This window comes from Microtus ochrogaster (genome assembly GCF_000317375.1).
Source record: "Microtus ochrogaster isolate Prairie Vole_2 chromosome 14 unlocalized genomic scaffold, MicOch1.0 chr14_random_1, whole genome shotgun sequence".
Classification (NCBI taxonomy): Eukaryota; Metazoa; Chordata; class Mammalia; order Rodentia; family Cricetidae; genus Microtus; species Microtus ochrogaster.
The window spans coordinates 25,678,585-25,701,043 of record NW_004949096.1 but is presented as its reverse complement, the minus strand read 5'-3'; the positions used below and the strand labels follow the sequence as shown (position 1 = coordinate 25,701,043).

At 40.9% G+C, this 22,459-nt stretch overlaps 2 protein-coding genes across 2 annotated transcripts in view; one reads left to right on the top strand and one right to left on the bottom strand.

Moving 5' to 3' along the window:
• Chrm5 (cholinergic receptor muscarinic 5) overlaps window positions 1-21,016 on the bottom strand; it is a 65,602-nt gene extending 44,586 nt beyond the window's left edge. Inside the window, exon 1 of the mRNA XM_005364228.2 lies at window positions 19,875-21,016. The gene's annotated coding sequence lies outside the window, so the exon portion shown is untranslated. The remainder of the gene's footprint in view (window positions 1-19,874) is intronic.
• Aven (apoptosis and caspase activation inhibitor) overlaps window positions 1-22,459 on the top strand; it is a 126,391-nt gene that overhangs the window by 3,664 nt on the left and 100,268 nt on the right. The window lies entirely within an intron of this gene.

Sequence of the window (22,459 nt, the reverse complement as noted above, 5' to 3'; positions counted from 1 at the left end):
AAAAGAATTGGGTAATGGGGGCTGGTGAGATGGGTCACTGCAGAGGACAAGGGCTCAGTTCCCAGCACCCACATGGTTGTTGACAACCGTCTGTAACTACAGATCCAGGTGATCCAGTGCACTCTTCCAGCCTCTGCAGGAGCCATCCCTGCATGTGGTACACACACATGTATGCAGGCAAAGCATTCAGACACATAGAATAAATAAGTTTAAAATAAAGTTTGGACGTGGGCTGGTTATGGTGGTGCATGCCTTTAATCCTAGAACTCCGGAGGCAGAGGCAGGAGGATCTTTGTGAATCTGAGGATAATCTGGTGAGCTTCTGGACATCTAGGACTATATAGAGAGACCCGGTCTCAAAAAAAAAAAAAAAGGAAAAAACCCATCAAAAACAAAAAACCCAAAACAAACAACAGCAACAAAACCAACCATAACCAAAACCAATAACAGTAAAAGTTTGGAAGTGGTAGCCCTGTCCTCATGTACCATCAGGGTTAAATTGGTATAAATAATAAGTCTTCAAGCATTTTTTTTCTTCTTTCTTACTAACTCCCATCCCAATAGTCATTTACTGTGTTCATGCCATGAGCACTGTCGGTTCCTTTCAAGATGCCACTCATTACCAGAGTTCCAAAGTGTTCATATTGCAAGCACAACACTAGGTTAAAACTGAAGATAAACATGGAAGAAAAAAATTAGGTCTGAGTGTATCAGCTCTGTTTAATTTTTAGCGAAAATATGAAAATGACATGATTAGATAAGTTTGCTCATAGAGTTATTGAAGAACCAGTCTATCTCCATTTTAGGCTTAAGAGTCATCGTATAATAGTAAAGACAAACTAGGTTCATTCCTGTTTATGATTAAACCTCTGTTTCTCAAGAACTGGGCTATGTCCCACCTGTAACCTTAACTACAAATGGCTCTGTACTGCCCGTTCCAGGAATGGCAATTATGTCTTTGTTTAAAAAAGTTGTTTATAAGCATCTTGTAACTCTACCTTTGTTTCAGAAGGTTAGATGACCGCCTATGACTCCCTTGTTATGCCCACCTTCCAACCATGTCTTTATGTCAGGAGGTCTTTAGGTCTAACTTGTTTGTCCTGCTGCTCTAACCCGACATGTTTTGCTTGCCAAATCCCTGTTTGGAAACCCCCTTATACTTGAGCTATAAAACCTTTTCTTTCTGCTCCTGCTTAGGGTTATTTACCTTTTGCTTTGTTTTGCTCCCCCCTCCCTTTTAAAGTAATCTTCCTTGGAAAGTATTAGGCGGTTTGTGCCTTTACATCAGAGTGTCTGGGCTATGAGTAAGATCTGTATAAAATTTTTAGCAGATTCAGTACCTTAAACACCATGAGTAGAGAATACCTTGTACTCAGCCTTACGTTCTAGTATTTCCAGTTTATAAGGTTGCACCAGTTGGGTCTGTTTGCATCTTGTTCCTAATGCTCATTAATGGTCTGATAGTTTGTACTCAACAGAAAGGTTTGTTTTTAGTTTTATCTTCATATATTTCCAGAAGTACTATCCAGTTTGCTCAACACTGCTACTGTTATATTATAGTCTGTAATATAAACTTAAAATTTATGATTTTTATTTTATATGTATTGGTGTTTTCTCTACATGTATGTATGTGCACCACATGCATAGGCCAAGAGAGGGTATCAGATGCTCTGGAACTGGCCTTATGGGTGGCTGTGAGCATCTGTGTAGGTTCTGGGAACTGAACCCAGGTCCTCTGCTAGAGCAGCCAGTGCTCTTAACCTCTGAGCACATGTCTTCAACTTCTAAAAATGTTTTTGCGACATCTATATATTTCTTTGTGTGCTGATGGGATATGTACACCAGGAGCACGTGGAGGCCAGTGAATTTTACTCTGTTCAGTGTCAACACTATCATCAGTTTTGGTAGCTGTGCTTTTTTTCTTTTCCCAGTCCTCTGGGCCAGTGGGTGTCACAAGACACAAGATCACTGCTTGTGACTGTACAGTCTTTAAGTTCATTTTCGAGTTGAGTGTTGGTTTGCTCAGATAATTAAGATTTTTTTTATAGGTTTTTTTTTTTTTTATGTCAGAGTTTCTCTGTGTAGCTTTGGAGCCTGTCCTGGCACTTGCTCTGTAGACCAGGCTGGCATTAAAGGTGTGTGCCACTACTGCCTGGCTAATTATTCTTATTTCTAGTAAGAGAAAATTAGCAAGTCTTTTTTGGGTTTGACTTACATTCCAGATACCCTTCAGGCTGACAGGTGCCTACTTAACCACACCGTCAAGTCTGGGTGTTATCCTAAGAGCATGTAGCACGTTCTTTTCAATCACTCCTGCCTCCTTTCTGCTTGGCTATAATACCTGCTTATTTTATTAACTGTTCTATTTTTGTGAAGAGACACTTGACCAAGGCAACTCGTATAAAAGAAAGCATTTAATTGGGGCCTGCCTACATTTTCAGACGGTTAGTCTATTACCATAATGGCAGGAAACATGGCAGCGTGCAGGTGGGCATGGTACTGGAGAAGTAGCTGAGAGCTTTACAGCCTGATCCTCACGCAGCAAGCAGGAGGGGGAGGGGAGGGGAAAGAGAGAAGGGAGAAGAATTGGCACAGCTTTTTGAAACCTCAGAGCCCACCCCTAGTGACACACCTCCTTCATCAAGGCCATACCTCCTCATCTTCCCCGACAGCTCATCAAATCAACTGGGAACTAAGCTGTAAATACATGAGCCTGTGGGGCCAGGCTTATTCCAAACACCACACTGCTCTTCTTCCTGTTAAAAGGATCACCAGGGGGCTGCGAAGATGGCTCAGTAGGAGAAGTGCTTGCTACACAGGCATGAGAACCTGAGTCTGGATCCTTACCATGCACATGAGAAACTGTGTGCTGGTGGGGGAAGTGGAGCTAGGAGAATGGCAGGGCCTGATGGCAAGCCATTTTAGCTTATTTAGTAAGCTCCATGACAGTGAGAGCTCTGCCCCAGGAAACAAGGGGCACGGCACTGGAGGATGAGCACCTGAAGTTGGCCTCTGCCTCCATTCACATGTACACACATGTATATACACACTCGCACACATGTGCATGTTGCACACACAAATAGTCATTATGTTTGTGGAGTAGAGAACAGAAATACACACTTGTGGTCTTGCCGTGTTGAAGTTGGGGTTGATTTTCTTCTCTTTACTTGTTCTTGGGAGAGAAGAAAGAAAAAAAAACAAGTGTGTTTCTGGAAAAGTTCTCTAAAAAGGTTGTTGTAGGTTAGCTTTTGTAAAGAGTAAAAAAATGAATGAATTCAAAGGTTCTGGAAAGGCAGTTAACTTGACAGAAAAGAGTCACATATTCCAGGGGTGTAGGGTGGCTGTGCAGGCAGGAGGCAGGAGCTTGACTGAGAGCAGTTAGGTGATTGGAGTTCTGTTACAGACTCTGAGAGGGAAACTTATGGCCCCATCCTTAAACAGACAACTGAGTTAGAAATATCTAGTATTTGTTTTAATCTAGTATGGTTTGTGAGGATCATGTAGAATTATTTAACAAGATACAATGTGAGGAAGGCAAACTGTGAAGTATCTAATTTCTGACATCAGGTCATTAAAATGGGTATGCCAGAATATACAGTATGGTGCAGATGTACAAAATCAGAATACAAAAACAATGGTCACTATCTTGTTTTCTTTTTATATATAAGGTCAGGGGCTGAGGGAGGTTTACTGACTTGAAGCTTTGCAACTAATGAAGGTGACCCAAGGAACCTCAAGCTTAGCATGAGAAAAGCAGAATCTGTGGTGGAAGGTTTATCATGCTAAGCAAAAGAAGTTGAGTGGTGATTTAACAATGATGTCACATATATTTTAAGACATAAAGACAAAGACAAACAACCAAATGTGCATAACGAAAGTGCTGGGAATTTGCATGAGTGTCTGTGTGCATCCTACCCTTGGGTGTCATTGGGAGTTGGGTATCATCCTTCTGGGACTCTTCTAGAGTGCATTTGATTGAGATGAGTTCAACTGTGGTCCTTTCCACTGTGTAGGCAAATACATTCTATTTTCCCGACCCCTTTTAACCTTTAATAGTTCTGTAACATCTTCAAACCAACATAGTGAGCGTTCTTAGCAATTTTAGGGCTAAAGTCATTAAGAAAGAGAGATATGTACACATAGTACTGTGGGACCTGTGATGATAAGACACCTTAAGTGAACGAGATGATAGATGCTGCCATTTCCTCAACGCCTATCAGTGCAGACCCCATATGAAGTATCTAAGGCTCTTTTTCTGCTTCATTAAGCCTTAACGTTAATCAACTATGGTAGATTTTGTTATCTCTGTGTGTGTTGAGGTCAAGCCTTAGCTGTAGCACAGTCAAAGAACAACTCATGCCAGTTAGTCCTTACCTATCATCAATGACTGAAATGTAAAAGTGTTCCATTCCCCTCAGGAGTGGTTTCTTGGATACACAGACAAGACCGACATAGGTGACTCTACACCTTAACAGACGCACACAGACTGGAAGTTAAGGGATGGGAAGGTATTCTGAGCAAATGGAAACACTGCCCACTCTGCCTGGCTTTGAACTGATCTATTTTGTCAGATAGCGAATAGCACCTCTTGGTCTCCTAGTTTTGTTTGCTCACAGTTCCTTTTCCTTTCCATTTATTGGAAAGTTGTGCCTGGTTGTGATGTTGAGGGGCAGAGGCAATAGATAGATGGATCCTACTTTTTCATCTAATATGTTGGTCTGTGTTGGTCTGTGCTTTTTGATTAGGGAGTTGAGATCATAAATGTTCAGAGTTAGTATAAAGAGGTGTATATTAAAGAGGTATATATTAATATATTAATTACTGTCTTTTTTTTAAGGTTTTGTAGCGTTTAGTGCTTTCTTTCCTCCTTCTCACTTGCCTAACTGCGGTTCTAACATGAGTGATCCTTTCTTGTGGCTTTATGGGTGTGTTCATTTAGTTTTCTTCATTCTGAAGGATTCTTTCATATTTCTTCTGTGGAGCTGGTTTAGTGGTCATGAATTCCTTTAGTCTGTTCTTACTTTAGAAAGTTTTCCTTTGCCTTTAGATTATGACAGCTGGGTTTTCTGGGTATAGTTCTTTGGATTGGCAGTTGTGCTTAGCGCTTTGAATACATCATTCCAAGCTTGCCTTGATTTTAGAGGTTTTTTTTTTTTTTTTTTTTTTTTTTTAGACATCTGCTGTTATTCTGGTGGGCCTTTATATATGACATGGTGTTTCTCTGTTGCAATTTTCAGGGTACTTTGTTCTGTATTTTAGTGTTTTTACTATCGTGTTATAACATAGGGAAGGGCCTTTTCTGTATATTTGACATGCTAAATGCTTGCTGTTTAGGGCTTTGTACATGTTGAGCAAATGCTCTACCACTGAGCTACACATTCCAAGATCTTACCCAGTCTCTCTATTACTAATAATACATAATACAATACAAATGCTATATATATAAATTGTTATTATACTGTTTTATTTAGGTAATAATAACAAGAAGGAAATATCTGTATATGTCCAGTACAAATGCACCTCAAATTTTTGTTTTTGACCTATGGTTGGATATATCCATGACTGTTCAACCCGTAGGAAGGGAGAAGTAAATTTATGTTAAAGATCATCCACCATGATCAAGTAAGATTTTCCCTTAGGTCATAAAGTATGCTCACTACTTTATGGAACTCAGTGAATGGGATTCGTCATATTCATAGGATGGACAAATAGCACATGATCACTTTGCAGATGTGGAAGAGACATTTGAGAGAAGTCTTTTCACTATGAAAACTTTCAACAAATTAGGTGTAGAAGGAATGTTTCCCTATAAAAATTAAGGCCGTGATAAACCCACAGCCAACTGTGAAATGTTTCAGGATTTCTTCCTAAGATCAGAGATAAGACAAGGATGGCCCCTCACAAGGCTTCTGTTCCACACCGGAGTAATCAGGCAAGGACAGAGAAAGAGAAGGAAACCGAAGGGAAAGACAGAGTGAAATAGTCTCTGTAGACGACACGATTTTATAGGAGAAAATGCGGAAGTTTCATCAAAAACCTACAGTAAAGCCTTACCAGTTTTGCCATTTTAATGCTTAAAAGCAAACAAACAAACCTCATAGTAATCAGTGAGCAAATGTAGGAAAGTTGCATGCAAGATCAACTTCTAATAGTAAACAGCATTTGAAAGCACCAAATAACCTTTTGAGAAAAGAGAGGACTGGGCACTCTGGCTTTCCAGGAAGTGTTTGATAACAGGAAGTCAGATACCCAGGGAATCAGTTATCCCTGGGGAGCCTTTGCTTCCTAAACCAGTCTCCACAATTCTCTGAACAGCAGCAGACCCAGGAAGTCTTGGTGCCTGATGCTCTCACAGACCTGATGCCCATAGTATTACCCAGGGAGACAACTCCATAATGTAGCAGTTTGAAATTCTGGGCAAGATTCTTGTTATGCAAGATTATTCATACTGTCACATTTCATTGAAAATTTTTGTAAAGATTAAGCTTTTTTTATATAAACACCGAGCCATTTCACCAGCCCAAAAACGTTATTGTTACTCGCTTCATTTAAACTGAAAAACCTGGGAAATGTGGATTTATTTCAGCCTTGACTTGGATTATTATGACAGAGGCACTCAGGAGCTCAAACACAAAGTGAGTTTTTCTTGACTGCTGAGAATGATTAACTCAAGCAAGAAGATAATTGTGTGTTATAAGCCATGCATGCTAAGAGTCAAGCAGACTCATCTGCTTCCTCTTTTTTTAGGAAATTGATGAGATACCACTTTTCTTACTGTTGCTCACACTGCTTCCTAGCTTTCATATTCGGTTATCTCCCCCTGGCAATGTTGAGAGGATCCAGAGGAGATGCTGCTAAGGGCTGACAGAGAGCCATTACACAGCTGCACCAAAGCTCAGAGTGACTCCAGGTGGCCACAGTGGCCTCCCGCTTGATTGCTTTTTCCCCCCTCCCTCATCCCAGGGTCTTCCTGTGTAGCCCTGGCCATCCTGGAACTTGCTATGTAGACCAAGTTGGCCTCCTAAGTCACAGAGATCTGCCTGACGCTGCCTCCTGAGTGCTGGGCTTAAAGGTGTGCTCTGCCATGCTCGCTTCCTTTTTAAAAACTTGTCTGAATTCTATGTTGGAAACCTTTTGACTGGAGGGTCTCATGGTATCATTTTCCGGTAAGCTGTATTTGACTACAGGAGAGCTATGCTTTCCCCCTCTATTTTGGAGTCTAGATGGCTGGTAATTTTCTTGTTCTTCTTTGTTTTCTTTGCATATAGTGTAACGAGGACTTGGGGACGCATACTTTTCTGTACTTCTCTTAGAGGAGGAAGAGGTTTTTGCTCTGGGGACAGTGAGAAGTGGGTAAAATTGGGGGGCAAGGTTCTCCTCAGAGTCTGCCCTCGTCTTCAAAACAATTTCCATTTTGTATTTAGTTTTTAAAAATTATTTTTATTAATGTAAATTTATTTGTTTTATGTGTATGGTTGTTTTGTCAGCATGTGTTCTGTGTACTATATGTATGCCTAGTATCCATGGAGGCCAGAAGAGGGCATCAGATTCTTGGAACTGGAGTTACAGATGGTTGTACACTTCTACATGAGTGCTTAGAAATTGAATCTGAATTCTCTGTAAGAGCAGCCGGTGCTCTTAGCTGCTGAGCCATCTATCTCTCTAGCCCATACGTTTTTACTACCTATTGTGACCTACGAAGTTTCCTAGGTCCATTTGTGCTTTGCTTACTCTCAGGGTACCCTCCTAGAAACTCTTCTATGTGTGTTAAATATTCAGTGTGCGTTCCTGCTGTCAGTGGCCAGAGGTTGTTACCTGAGAGTTAATGCATCTGGACTGGTGCGTGGAGCAACACCAGAACATCCTTATGCAAATGAAACCACAGGGAGAGAGAAACCATTTTAGCAGGCTGTGTCTGTTCAGGCTTGTCAAGTTAAGTCATTACCAATGGAATGAGGTTGGAGGGTATGCTGTTAACAGAACAATAAAAAATCCAGTCTGTGTGGGGGTGTGTGCCTGTCAGCTAGATACTATAGCTTCTAAATAAGAATCGGCTGCTGCTTAGCTTACCGGCATCTTTAGCTGAGCATGCTTGATTGCCGTGTACCTCATCTTTGCTCCTCCTGGTTGCTGCCAGCCACACTAGTTTACTGTGGCATCATTGTGAAGAGCAACATTAATATAGTTAGGAGGTCTAAATCGTCTCCATTTTTATTCTTACTCTTGTTTTCCTTTGGAGTTTGAAATCATAGTGAGAAAGTGGGCTACATTTTGTTTTGAAAACTGGAGAACAGACAGTTAAACAACATCATTACATGGTGTCTTCATGGCTAGAGAAGCTACTGTTCTGGGTGGACTCTTTTAATGCCAACCTTGGGTCTCTTGAGTGGATCTCGCTCTGCTGTTCAGGAGGTGGAAGGAATTGCTGGAGGAAAGACGCGCAAGCACATGGGTTGCTTTTCTCTTGACCGCAGAGTACCTGCTTCTTCCCTCACGTGTCTCTTAGACTACGGAGGGCGGCACTTTGCTCTTTGTTGTGAAATGTCCATGCACTTTGAGTCATGGACTTCTTTCCCTTGTTCTTCAGTGTCATAAAGTGTTCATCTCATATCCAGTCTCAGCCATCTTTTGGGCAAAACTTTCACTTTTTTAGACTGGAGAACTGAAGCACATAAGGGTTGCAGTTTAACTCAGGGACGCAGGTATTTGTGGGAGATAAGATGCTCAAAGAATTTTCTTGGCTGTAGTCACCCATTTGAATTTCAATGTTTTCCTTTTAGAATGGGGTTTAGGAATTGAGTCCTTTTTGGTTTTGTCCTTTGTGGTGAGCTACAAAAATGTTATAAGCATATATACATATACACATATAATTACATAGTTTTTTTTCCTGAGACAATTTTACTCTGTAGCCCAGGCTAGCTGGGAATTAACTATGTAGTCTCAACTAGATTTGAACTTGGTCATTCTTTTGCCTTGGATTCTCAAATATTGGTATTGCTGGTATAAACAAATTTTTTTCAGGGTTACATTTTCCTCAGACCAATTAGGAACCGGTTTGTCCAGTACAGGTTTCATTTCTACTTTTAAAATATACTTCTTTTGTGTTTTTTTTAAAACTGCTAGTCCTATGCCTATGTTAGGTTTGTCCTAGTGCATGATGGGAGCATGCTCAGAGGGAGCTTAGGAAACACTGCCAGTTCCGAGTGTCACTTTTTCACAGTAGACAGCCTTCATTGGGCCTCTTTGAGTTTTAAACAGGCATAGTGAATTTTGAAATAGTCCTTTCTAACATGAACTTGGATGTGTTACAGAGAAGACTAAGTTATATCAAGAGCCCATCACAGGAAATAAGACTATATAAGAGAATATATGATTTTCTATTTGCAGAAATTGCCAAAGATTTTCAAAGCTCAGTTTCCCAGATTTGGGTATAGAACTTCTGTGAGAAGACAAGCATGTACCACCCTTGCTTTCAAATTGTCTCAAAGGGGAGAGAGGGTGCCAGCTGTGCTCTGTGTGGCCACCTAGCTGGGGTGAGCAGCTTCCCGGCTGAGCATGCAGAATGTGTGTATGTTAGAATGGGCTGTGATGTGTGGTATCTAAGGGAGGAGGTGAGGCACAGTGGAGAATCTGTTTCAGGCTGTTTCACCTTCTCATCTCTGAAAGTGTTGATCAGATGTGCGTTCGGTGGTAGCAACTCATGAAAATCAGGTCACCTTTCGGGAGAGCGGCAGAGCTGTGTTTTGAAGGAAATGTCAGTAGTTGAGCCTTTTGTGTTTCCTTGAATTGAAGCGGTGGAGGTCATTGTTCAAGGCGTTTCTAAAGAGGGTAGTAGGTAAGTTTTCTGCCGTCAAGAGGGAAGAGGTGGATATTTTCCACTTTACTCTCCTGAGAACCCACTTGAGCCCACAGTTATCTTTTCTATACAGCATATTAGCCATGTCATAAGCAGTTGATATTGCTGTGACCATGAACGTAGGCATTTTATGAGTCTATATTAATTATATATAATAATGGATCTCATTGGCATTTCATATGTACATTTAAATGTATTTGATCACATTTACCACCCCCAGTATCCACTACTGTTCCCTCTCCATCACTGATTGCTTTTGCCAACTATTCTTCCTTATACTTTCATGAGTTTTCTTTCTCTTTTCCTCTTTATCCCCTTTTTTCCTTCTTTTTCTTGTGTATGAGTGCATGTGTGTGTGAATTAATGAGTTTAATTAGGGCTGCTAAGAGTGTCAATGGTGAAGGGTTGTTTCAGGAACGTGGGCACTTTACAAGCTGTTACATCACTAAAGAAAAGGTCTTCCTTCACCAAGCAATCACTGACTACCTATAGAAACTCAGGCACTAGTGCAGCCCTCATGGACCCTTCCCCACTAGCTACCATTTATTACCTATAAATATTCAGAGATGGATCTAACCTTCCTTTTGTTGTTTTGAGAAGGGTCTAATGTAGACAGGGTGGACCATTAGAGGATTAAGATCTAGCATGAGCTGCAGGCCCTGTCCTCCAGCTTCTTCTGCAGTGTCTGGGATTCCAGGTGTGTCTGCCTCTAGCACCCCATGTTGGGTGGTGATGGAAATGAAGCCCAGGGCATCTGGTTTGCTAAGCTGGCTCTCTACCAACTGTGTTACACCCACCAGCACCTAAATCTTCAGGGAAGGGTGACAGCTTCGCCGTGACAGCTTGTTGATGGGTCCATTTTTGTATAGGATTTAAATTTTTTTAAAAACAATTTATCTTTATTCTATATGTATTGGTATTTTGCCTGCATGCATGATGTGTGATGATGGCAGATCTCCTAGAGCTGGAGTTACAGACAGTTGTGAGCTGCTATGTGGGTGCTGGGAATTGAACTCAGGTCCTCTGGAAGAACACCTAGTGTTCTTAACCACTGAGCCATTTCTCCATCCCCCTAAAATTTTTTTATTGAGCTATATGTTTTTCTCCGCTCCCCTCCTTTCTTTTCCCCTCCCCTTCTGCCTTCTTCCATGGTAAGAAGGCATGCATTGGGCATGATCCCAATTTTCTCAGGAGATCTTGTCTTTTTCTACTTCCCATGTAGATTTCATCCATGTATGCCTCTTTTAGGGTCCTCATTGTTGTCTAGGTTCTCTGGGATCTGTGTAGGCTGATTTTTCTTTGCTTTATGTCTAAAAGCCACTTATGAGTGAGTACATATGATATTTGTCTTTCTGGGTCTGGGTTATCTCATTTTATATGATGTTTTCTAGATCCATCCATTTGCCCATAAATTTCAAGATGTTATTATTTTTTTCTGCTGTGTAGTACTCCATTGTGTAAATGTACCACATTTTCCTCATCCATTCTTCAGTCGAGGGGCATTTAGATTGTTTCCAGGTTCTGACTATGACAAACAATGCAGCTATGAACATAGTTGAGCACATGTCCTTGTGGTACAATTGAGCATCCTTTGGATAGATACCCAAAAGTGGTATTGCTGGGTCCTGAGGTAGGTTGTTTCCTAATTTTCTGAGAAATCGCCACACTGATCTCCGAAGTGGCTGTTGTACAGAATTTTTGCAGGTAACCGTAGCTACTGTGAGTTTGTAGCTGGAACAGCCATGCCATTCCTGAAAGGCAGTGTTCCATATCCCACCCCTTCCTCCATCACATCTGCCCTCTGCTCTGTGATGTTGTCAGAGCCATGAGGGTGGTGACGTAGATGTCCTGTAAGGCTGAGCATTGAGCAGTCACTCTTATCTCATTGCTTTGCCCAGTTTGGGTGTCTCCTTTCTGTGTAAGAATGGCTGTGGGGAGTCGATTTCCTTCTCAAGAGATCCTGTAATATTGGTTGTTTTTCCTGTCTATAGTATATTATACTACTAGAGCCTTGCTCAGAAGTGGGAGGAGAGAGCATAGTAAAGAAAATAACCCACCAGTCCACTGTCTAGGACATTTGCTTCAAAAGTTCAGTTGGCAGTCTGAGACAAAAAAGATAAGTTTAAAAAAATCTTTTTCCTGGTACTTATATTTGTTGGTAATGCAGATGGTTGTATATTTATGGCTGTAACAGGTCAGTCTGATTCTTAACCCTTACCCTTTTGAAAAATTGTTTTGAGAAGGGTTTCACTGTGTAACAGATCTGGCTGTCCTGGAACTTGCTCTGTAGACCAGGCTGTCCCCAAACTCACAGAGATCCGCCTGCCTCTGCCTCCTAAGTGCTGGGATTAAAGGCGTGCGCCACCACTGCCAGGCTCTGAAACACCTTTGTGAGTATAAAATTATAAGGAATTTGTAATAATTTTTAGAGAACCTTACAGAAAGGTGTGCTGGCCTCTGGAGCTGTTCTCTCCATCTCGATTTTATGGCTGTCTTACAAAAGTGTAACTGCACAGGTGTTGGCTGTCATTTTGGAATCGTTCAAAGTAAAATACAGGAGAATCTCAAGCACATATATTAAAACACATCTTTTGGAAAATGAAGAAAATACTGGTTACTTTGAACACTGTGTTTGTGTGTTTATGTACATGTTAAGGTGCATGTATATGTGCATGCACGTGGAAGCCCGAGGACAGCCCTGGATGTTGTTACATGGGTGTGGTTTGCTTTATTTTGGTACAGGGTCTCTCAGTGGCCTGGAGCTCACCGATTAAGATAGGTGGGTTTTCTAGTGAGTAAGGCCCAGGTACCATTGTCTGCTGCCTCCTCAGTGGCTTACAAGTGTATGCCATCATTTCTGGAATTTTTTTAGTGTGGGTGTAAGGATTGGATTAAGTTTTGGCTGTCTGCACTTTACTGATTGAACTATCTCCTCAGCTAGGAAGACTAGTTTTAAACTGGGATTCGTTTGGTAACAATTATAACAACTCCTCAATGAACAGAGTTGTCTTGGAGAAGGGTACTGAACAGAAAGGAATAAACTGTCATATAACTAAAATATAATATAAAAGCAATCTAAGTAATGTCAAATATAATAATATAATAAATAATACAATAATATAATAAATAATAATATATAATAAAAACATAACATCAAAATATAGTTAAATCAAATATAATCAAATAATCAAGTATAATAATCAAAAATTTCTTTTGCGTAGGAGCTCAGAATTTCTGCTCTTTTTTGAGACAGTATCTCATATAACTCAGGGCCTAGAGCTTGCTTTACAGCTGAAGGTAACCCTGAACTTCATATCCTTCAGTTTGTATATCCCTAGTGCTGAGGTTCCAGGTGTGGGCCACCAAGCCTTGCTGATGGGTCGTAGTAGGTCCTGGGCATCCAATGCAATACTGTGTGTGCATAGGCGAGCGCTCGCTCACATGTAGCCCTGGCTGACTCTGCTTCCTGCATTCTGGAATTACTTATTCCCTCCTTTTAAAGTTAACTTTATAACACACTACAATATTCAGTTACACTGAAGCTCAGATTTGAGAATTCAGACTCTGTCTTACTTTTATAGTCTGTAAGTTACTGACCCCATAGGTCTGGAATCAGCTGAGGATAATAAAATGATTAGTAAATATTAAGGAAAGAGTTTTTGAAAAGGTCCTCCTTATTGGTATTTCCAACAATTCTCTTGGTTTCTCACACTTCATTCTGAAACATTTTATGGCAAAATCTTACTGTTTTATTTCTATGCTTGACTTTCTGATTACACGTGGTATAATTTACTGAGACTTTGTTCATTTTATTTACTTCCAGCATACTTCACCCAATCCAAATTATAGTTGTTTAAAATAAGCTTTAAATCTATTTGAATCCCGAGTCTTAGTTGCTTTAGGGAACAGTGCTGAGGGGACAGAATAACTGTGTGGCATGCTATTATGTCTAGGCAATGATGGTTTGCAGCCTGTATCCTCTTAGGCTAGAAAATACTGTTGATTCATATGACTCATAGGAGTTATTGCGGATTGGTTCTTGACAGTGTCTGTTTGGAATAAAAACATGTAAAATAGAGAGTACCTTTGTGAGTCCTCTAGATGGCAGAACAATTACAATATATATACTTTAGGAAGCATCCAGGAAGAGCATGGGAGAGATGGCGAAAGTGGGAGCCCTACAGGCTCTCACCTTTCTATCTCCGAGAAGATCTAGTTTTATGTGCATTCTATATAGACGTTTTACCTAAGATATTCCTTGAAGGAGTGTAACTTAAAATACAGTGTTACAAATCTGTGCACACAAACATCAAACTACAGACTTGGTGAAGACCACTTATCTGGTCATTTCTTCACTGCAGCTAATTCTACCGTAGCACCCAGGGTGAGTTCTGAAGCAATACCAGCTTATGCTTGCCTTCATTTCCATCACAGCACAGGCTTTTGCCATTGCCTCTACTTATACAGAAACCACCACTGTTGGCATAGATTTAGCTGATGGGAAATCTCAAGGTTCTGGTGATGCTGGCTCGCAAACTCAGAAAGATGTTACTTAGATACTTGAGCAGCGTCTAAGGGTGAAAGGGAAAGGGGAAATAAATGTAAGAATTCAAGGATGTGACTTTTCTCTGCTCTCACCATCCGATAGCTGATGTCACTATCTCTTCAGTTTCTGTGTTTTATCTTTTCTCATTTTGTGTGTATGAGTGTTTGTCTGCATGCGTGTCTGTGTACTGCATGTGTACCTGGTGACATGGAGGCCAGGAGAGGGCATCAGATCCCCTGGATCTGGAGTTGCAGAGAGTTGTAGTCTACCATGTGGGTGCTGGGTATGGGACCTGTTTCTCTGGAAGAGCAGCAGGTGCTCTGAAGTCTGGAGCCTTCTCCCGAGGCCCTATCTCTTCAGTTTCTTTTGCAAAATGTTTGTCCACAGTTTCCTGTAATTACCTTTTAACAACAAAAACAATTGAAATAGTCCTTTGGGACTATTGATTTTCCTGGATTTCAGCATAGTGTGGAAAATTTGATTTCTGTATTTCAAGTAGAGCAGAAATATAAGGATAGCCATGCTGCATTATATTTTCTCATTTGCTAATATCATAGTTTCCTTGGTGGGTATGATTTCTACATATCTTCTATTTCAGTACAAGTGCTCTAAAAGACCATCATACCGAGACTTTACTGAGCTTTACTGAGTAAACTACTTGCCCTTTTACCAGTGAAGGAAACTTAAGTATATTCAGGATCACTGTTTTTTTTTTTCCCATTTGAGACTGTTCTTGAGATTGTACCAGTAGAATATATTTTCATATTCATTGAGCACACCCACTAATTAATTATTTCTGAGCATACTTGAAAATAGACAGTGGGCATGATCATTCTTCTTGTGGCCCTTACCCATAAGTAATGCAGAGTTTCCTAGACAAGACAAACATGCATTTTCAGTGATACTTGACAAAGTCTTATGGGAGAAGCAGTATCAAAGGGCTGAGGACGTTTCTAGCCATGATTGGCTTTTCTGTAGGTATTGCAAGTTCCCAGAAAGTACCACACATAGACGACTGTCCTTGTAACAGTATGTAACAGATAAGAGATTAAGTATCCCATACAAACCAAGTGCCCCATACAAACCAAGACTTTAATTGTGCACCAGCCGTCTTCTTTGGGTTATTGTTCTAGAAAGTTCAAGGTTTTTATTAGAGTAATTGAGCTGGACAATGTCTCTTGTTTTGCTGGTCAAAGAGCTCAGGATTTGATGCTATATTTCTATAGTGATAAGTAGGAAGGCCCACATACTCTGACAACAGCAGCATGGCATTGCACGAGAGAACTATAAAAACATTTTCTGATTGATCTGGATTCTTGAGTTATTTGACTAATATATCATGTTATGTGAAAAATAGAGAATGTCAGGATTGTCCAACTGTTCAATAATACAGTGTAATTAATCACTACTTGGGACAGATATGTGCTTTTACAATCTTGTCACATTCTGTCATTTCCAGCAAAAGGTGTAACCATAAATAATGAGCTTGGCTTGTAATCATGTGTGGAGATGTTATTGCTTTGTGTGTAATATTTGTATATGTTCTATACCTAAGAGGCCATACAGATGACTAGGATTTTGAGCTGGGGAAATTGCTATTAGTCTAAACACCTGTGTTTGTGGAAGAACTGTCTGGTCTGCCATTGTCATTTGAAGTTAGCTGCAGTTACAACCAAAGATGATAACATGAGGGAGGATGGTCATGTGTGTATATGTGTTGACAAGAGACACTCTTGTCTTCATTTCCGTTGTTGAGCTCTGACTTATAATTCCTGAATTTCTTTTATATATTTTTTTGCAAATTCGTGTTGAAGGATGTTCCGGAACACAGTATTTTTACTAATGAAGGAGATTCTCTCTTAAGGAATTCTTGTTTTCTTAGGAGGGTGTTAACTAGGCCTTCTCCCTCTCAGGCTTCCACACTAGTTTGAACGTTCCACCTTAATTCCCCTGGGCTCCACCTGAGAATATATACTTGGGACTCTCTCGGTGAGAGGCACCGTTCTTCCCATCTGAGGTCTACTGACAGCTTTTCTCATGTTTTTCTGAGCAGCCTTGATGCCCCAGTTGTACTGGGAGCAGTCTTGCCCCTGAGTCAGTTGTACTGGGAGCAGTCTTGCCCCTGAGTCAGTTGTACTGGGAGCAGTCTTGCCCCCGAGTCTTGTCTTTTCTCACTCCTGCTCCACTAATGTCTCCGGATTGCTTACCAGAATTTCTTCTATCCCATTTTATCCTCATCTGTGAAATTAGGTGACGTGATGTTTACACCCCCATGATGTTTCAAGTGATCAGTGAGGTAAACTGTGAAGTGGTCCTTTTGTCCTGCACAGTGGATACTGTAGAGTGACAGGTACCGGGGAAGCATTTACTTTCCCTGATTCCGCCCCTGCGTGGATCTTTCTGGTGTCTCAGTGACTTGAGATGAGTATGCTCACAGCTCTTTGGCATCTAGCACCCCTGAAAGGGTATAATCACATTTGATATCAGCCAAGTCCCCAGTCATAGACCATGATGTCACAAACCAAAGATCATTTTCTTCCAGCAGGAACAAGCTGAAGAGGAGGAGAATGTCCATGACAAGTTACATCTTTATTAAAACTCAGTCACTTCTTAAAGAAAATGAACCATAAGGCACTTCCTGTAGAAGTCCTACTGAAATACCCATTGTGTTAAGCAGAACACTGCATTCACCGCTATACTACAGTGAAAAGTTGTTTTAAAAATTAAAAACTTAAAGTTATAGAAATGTACCTAAGCAGATACACACTTAAACACTTAAAATAGAGCTTCTTGATAAGATAAATGCTAATATATTAACTTGAATTTTATATATATTCCCAATTTTGAAATGGTAAAATGACTTCCTTTTAAAGACTGGTATAATATCAGGGACAGTTGGTGGAAGAGCTTCATTTTGACCTTTGTACCTATTTTTCTTATAGTTTAAACAGGAAGCTTATAGGGTGTTGTAAACGGGAGTTTAGATGGTATAAATGGCAGTATCTAAGATATAGGATAACAGATGTCACTATTAAGGATATTATAGCCAAAACATTTACCTCATAGCTTATTGAATCACAGAAACAATAGTAGTCATTGACTAGTCCCCAAGATTCAAAATCTCATAAATTGTTAAATCTACTGATAGTAAGGAAAATTCCCATGAATAATCTCGGTCTTAAGGTAAAACTCTAAAACCCCTTACATAGGCTGCCATGATGGCTCAGTGAACAGAGGCATTTGCCATGTAAACCTGGCATCTTGCGTTCAGTCCCACATACAGGTAGGAGGAGACAACTAACTCCACAGAGTTTCCTCTGACTCTCCATGTAGGGTGTGGCCTGCCTACCCACCCACACACCACTCTCTCTGTCTGTCTCTGTCTCTCTTTGTCTCTGTTCTCTGTCTCTGTTTGTCTCACACCACACCTCCAATTGGAAAAACTAAACCTGCTGGGTGTGGTGGCACATGCCCACAGGCAGGCAGATCTTGAGTGAGGCTAGTCTGTTCTAAAGAGTGAGCTCCAGACAGCCAGGGCTATATAGAGAAACCCTGTCTCAAAAAAAAAAAAAAAAAAAAAAAAAGATAAAATAAAATAATAAAAAACTAAACTCTACCCATTTGTGCCTGTAATATGCTAAAGCTAATGGTGCTATTATCTTTTTAGTACATTGGTAACTGTCGATTGTTCCGAATTCCTACATCTTTTTTGGAAGCTGTTGCTGAGGACGACATAGCTTTCTGAATGGGTTATTATAGATAGGAGAGAAAGTGAAGGCTCACTGGGACTGATGCTGTCAGAGACTAACTTAAGAGTTGGTATTTGGTGTCTGTCTGTCCATCCATTGTCACTGAAGGATAAGCTATGGAAGGAAGCAAAGTCCCTGAGAAGTGGTACGTGAATCTTCCTCATAACAGTGAGTAAATAAAATACAGGGACATTATCTTCCATCCCCTTCCATCCTGCACAGTGTTGTAAATTTTTTTCTCTAGGTAATTAAAATTTTAAATTATGATTTGAAATATTATTTGGTATTTTTCACTTAAAATGCATTTTCTTGAAGCATGTCAGTCTATAAAATAAGGTGGAAATGGATGAAAAGAACCTTTAAGGATTCAATGAGTCTCGGCTGTTAGGGGGAAAAGCAAAAAGCCAGCACTTTAGTTAGGCTGTTATGTAAATGACAGTCAAGTTGCTGTCTGTATTGGAACCACGGCTTGCCTTTGTTACTGGAAAATGACAAGTGAGAGTCTATAATGACTTCGAATGCAAAAGATATGTGACATTTAAGGTATTGTATGCAATGTCTTTAAAAGAGTCAGAGGAGTCGGGTGTCCCACTATCTTAATTAATAACTGAAAACCAAGACTTGAATGAAATGGAAGAGTTTTCTTCCTTGCTATTACTTTGTGCTGGGGATGGAACTCAGGCCCTGGATAGGCCAGGCTAGTGGCCCTGTCTGCTCAGGAGCTCCCTGGTGCTCATGTTTGTTTTCAGAGTAACAACTTTGATGGTTTTTCTTGGATTAGTGAATTTCTTTAGTTAGGTGTGGTATGCATTTGTTGTTTTTCTTATCCCCACCCAGCCAAGCTAATAGAAATAGGAGTGTTGGACGGCATTTTGTGAGACTTTTGAACCTGACTTTTCAGTTGAACTTAGCACAGTTACTTCACAGCCGTGATGTTTGCGGGAAGGAATTAAGATGGCATCAGGTGAAGGAAGCTGTGGATTGATCCCTTTCTGTGCTCTCTACACCCAGAGTCTCCGTGGAAGCCTCATGCTGCATGGGCAGTCTCTCCAAGACCCTGTACCCTTAACATTCTCCATGGCTTTGCTAGTCCTTTGCATTTTTTAGTTTGGGCCACTAGCCTAGATGGAAAATTCGGAAGATTTAATGTGCCAGACTTCTTTTTGTTCTGTTCTTAAATGTCATTTGTTCTGCTCTAAAATATCCTGCTATCTTTGGGATAAATTCACCCCACCAGAGATTGTCTACATCAGTGTGAATGAGTGACATCACAGTTTAGGGTTTTTGGTGTGCTAAGAATTAAAATCAGCCTGTGAGCCTTTGAAAAACCTGGACAGCAGTGTTGCTAACCATGCCTGTGAATCCCTCCTTTCCCCAGGCAAGCTTGGTGACACCTTCTGCGGGTGCCTCCTAGGCAGCATTCTGGACTCCTCTCAGGCTTTCAAGTTACTAAATAAAATTATAATTCTAAAAACATGAAGAAAATGATGGGACCATTCAGTGAAAAATGAATGGGATCTGCAAGCCACTTGATTGTCTAGTTGTGAGTGACTAGCATGCAGACTAAGTAGAAACAGGTGTTTACCTCAGAAGGTTCCAATCAGCATAAAGCCTAAGAAATGGAGAACCACATGCAATTCAGACCTCCTGGCTCACCCACTGCAGTAGTAGGGTTCATTCCAGCAGCCAAGCTATGAATTAATGTTATTAAATCGAATCTTACCTGGTAGCAGTTGGCTGAAGCTCAGTAAGGAGTGGTAAGCTCTCATACTCCAAATGCCTCGTCGACTGTGCTGTGGTGATCTCTTTCACCCATGTGTCTTATTTCTTGCAGCATCTCCGAGGCCCACTAATCCTGTGCTGTTAGTTAGGACAGCTCACAGCAAGGCAGACTCCATTTGGATAGGATTATGGAAATCAAAGGGTGAATTTTGCCTTTATCAAATAACAGCAGTTGATCTGACCACAGTGCTCAGAACTTATTAAAAATTCTTGGCTCTCTCGGCCGTGAGCAACCTTGCTTACTCCTGCAGATGGTTCATGCACTGGAAAAGTTGTGCTCACCTGTAATTTAGAATTGCAAACGTCCCCAAGTCACGCTGCTTTAACGCTGGTGTGTTTTTCAGAAGCGCGGATGTTCCGTAGCACCTTCTGCTTCCCTTGGCTTTCTCCCGGACAACTTTCCGTCCTCAGCCTCCTGTCTGCAGAGGTGAAGAATTTCCTCTCTCCCCGGTGCTTCTGTTAACACGTTGCTCTAGTGGTTTCTGAGTGGTGAGGGGAAAATCCGAAAGGAAGAGCAGCTTTATCGTATCCCAGACACCGAACATGAATGAAGCGCTGATGGGATCGCTCAAACCAGACTGCCAAGTGGTGTGATGCTGCTTTCATACATAATGAACCTGCTAATTACTCCTCCTGATGGCCAGCAGAGCGCCCCGCAGGATGAGAGAAGGAGCAGAGGGGCGTGTGCTGTTCACTGGGTGCTCTCTGAACAGCTTGCCACTGAGGAGGGAATCCAGGGGAGGCTGCAGCTCTGTGGTGTGATCAGGTAGACCAGGCAAGTTATTTTGACAGACAGTTAAATGACGTATTTTGGAAGGAAGAAGAGAGAGCTTAGCTTAACAAGAGGTAGCTGGAATGCAGTTCCCGGATGTCTTATGGATGGCATCCCTAATGCTGGAAACATTTTCTGCCTTTGCCCTGCAGGATTGCAGAGGTTCTGTCCAGCTGTGTGGTTGTCATGTAGTTTTCTCCAGTGAAAGAGAACTTTTCAGAGGTCTTAGGTGGAAAACATATCCTGGGAGTTTTAAAAGTGGTGGCAGGGAAAGGCTGTTCTTTCCTTAATAAAAGATGTATTGCATTTGTTTTTATACATCTTTCGGGCACATGCGTGTTTTTGCTTCGGAATAAAGCATTACAAATCACTTGGTATACAATAAATGATCTACCAGTTTTCTTAAACCACATGAATTTCTGATCAGCTATATAAAGTATATATATAAAATGCCAGTTTCATATTTTTTGTACTTTGGTTGTTAAATCTGACCACGGCCTTTCACCCACTCTCACTGAAGCCCTTTAGGACTGTGACTAGCCACTAGGGCGTTTTGACACATGTTAATTGTTGAAGACTTCAAAATTGGACAAAGGTGAAAGGAAATACATCAGCTCCCTATGGACCCACTGTCCTGATTCAGTAGCTGCTGGTATTTTTCTCTTTATTGAAATACTTTAAAGGAAATTTCATTTCTTTCTGCTCAACTACGTATAGTTTAAAACTTCCCGAACCCTTTTCAGATGGTCTCTGTGGTCACCCACTAGCCACTCTCCTAGAAATTCCTTGTTTCTCAGAGCTATCTCTTTTCATAGCGTTTCTCAAGTGAGAATCCGAAGTGTACACTCAAACTTAGTTGTCAAGCGTTAGAAACTTAAATCCTGACCAAAATAACTACATATGGGAAAGAAGTAATTTTGATTTCATGGTATCTTTCATGCTAATTTGTAGTATGAGTGTACAAGAGAAAGTGTCTCTAGGACTTTCTTGAACCCTTCCCCGCTTAACACAGATGCCATAATACTAAAAAGAATTGAATTTTTGGGGCACGGAGAGATGGTTCAGTGGCTAGGAGTATGCGTTGCTCTTACGGGGGACCTGAGCACCCATGTTGGACAGCTCACAACTACCTGTAATTCCAGCTCTAGGGGACCTGGCACATTCTGGTATTCATGAGGACCAGAGACGAGGCACCACATACCTTTCTCGTGTCTAGTGCTCTTCTGTCAATCTCACTTCCTACACCTGTGAACACCTAATTAGATAGTGTTTGATTGTCTGCTTATCTTTTCTGGGAATGCAGGGGCATGAGGCTTGAGCAAGCTGTGTGCTACTCCTCCTTTGCTGACGTTTATTCTCATTCAGATTCTTCCTCTCATCTCATTTCATCTCCTTAAGTGGCTGGATGAATGGGAAATAAGAAGGTGAAATATGGGGAACCATTAAAAGAACACGGGCGGAAATTGTTTTTCTTCTGTGTCCACCTGGGCTTAAAGCCAATGCTGCGGGCTTCTCGTTATGGGATGCCCCTCTTGCAAGGTGCTCATAAATCCTCGGTAATACATTGCTAAGGTCCTCAACTCTGTTGTTATGGTGTGAATGCTTACTAACTCTGTGTAGCATTTTTATATGATCTCTGTCATGCCTTATCTCTTGTTAAATAAGGTTGTATGTGATGATTACTTATGCATGTGCCAGGAGGTAGCACCATGACCATTTTATATGTATATGTGTGTATATATATATATATATAT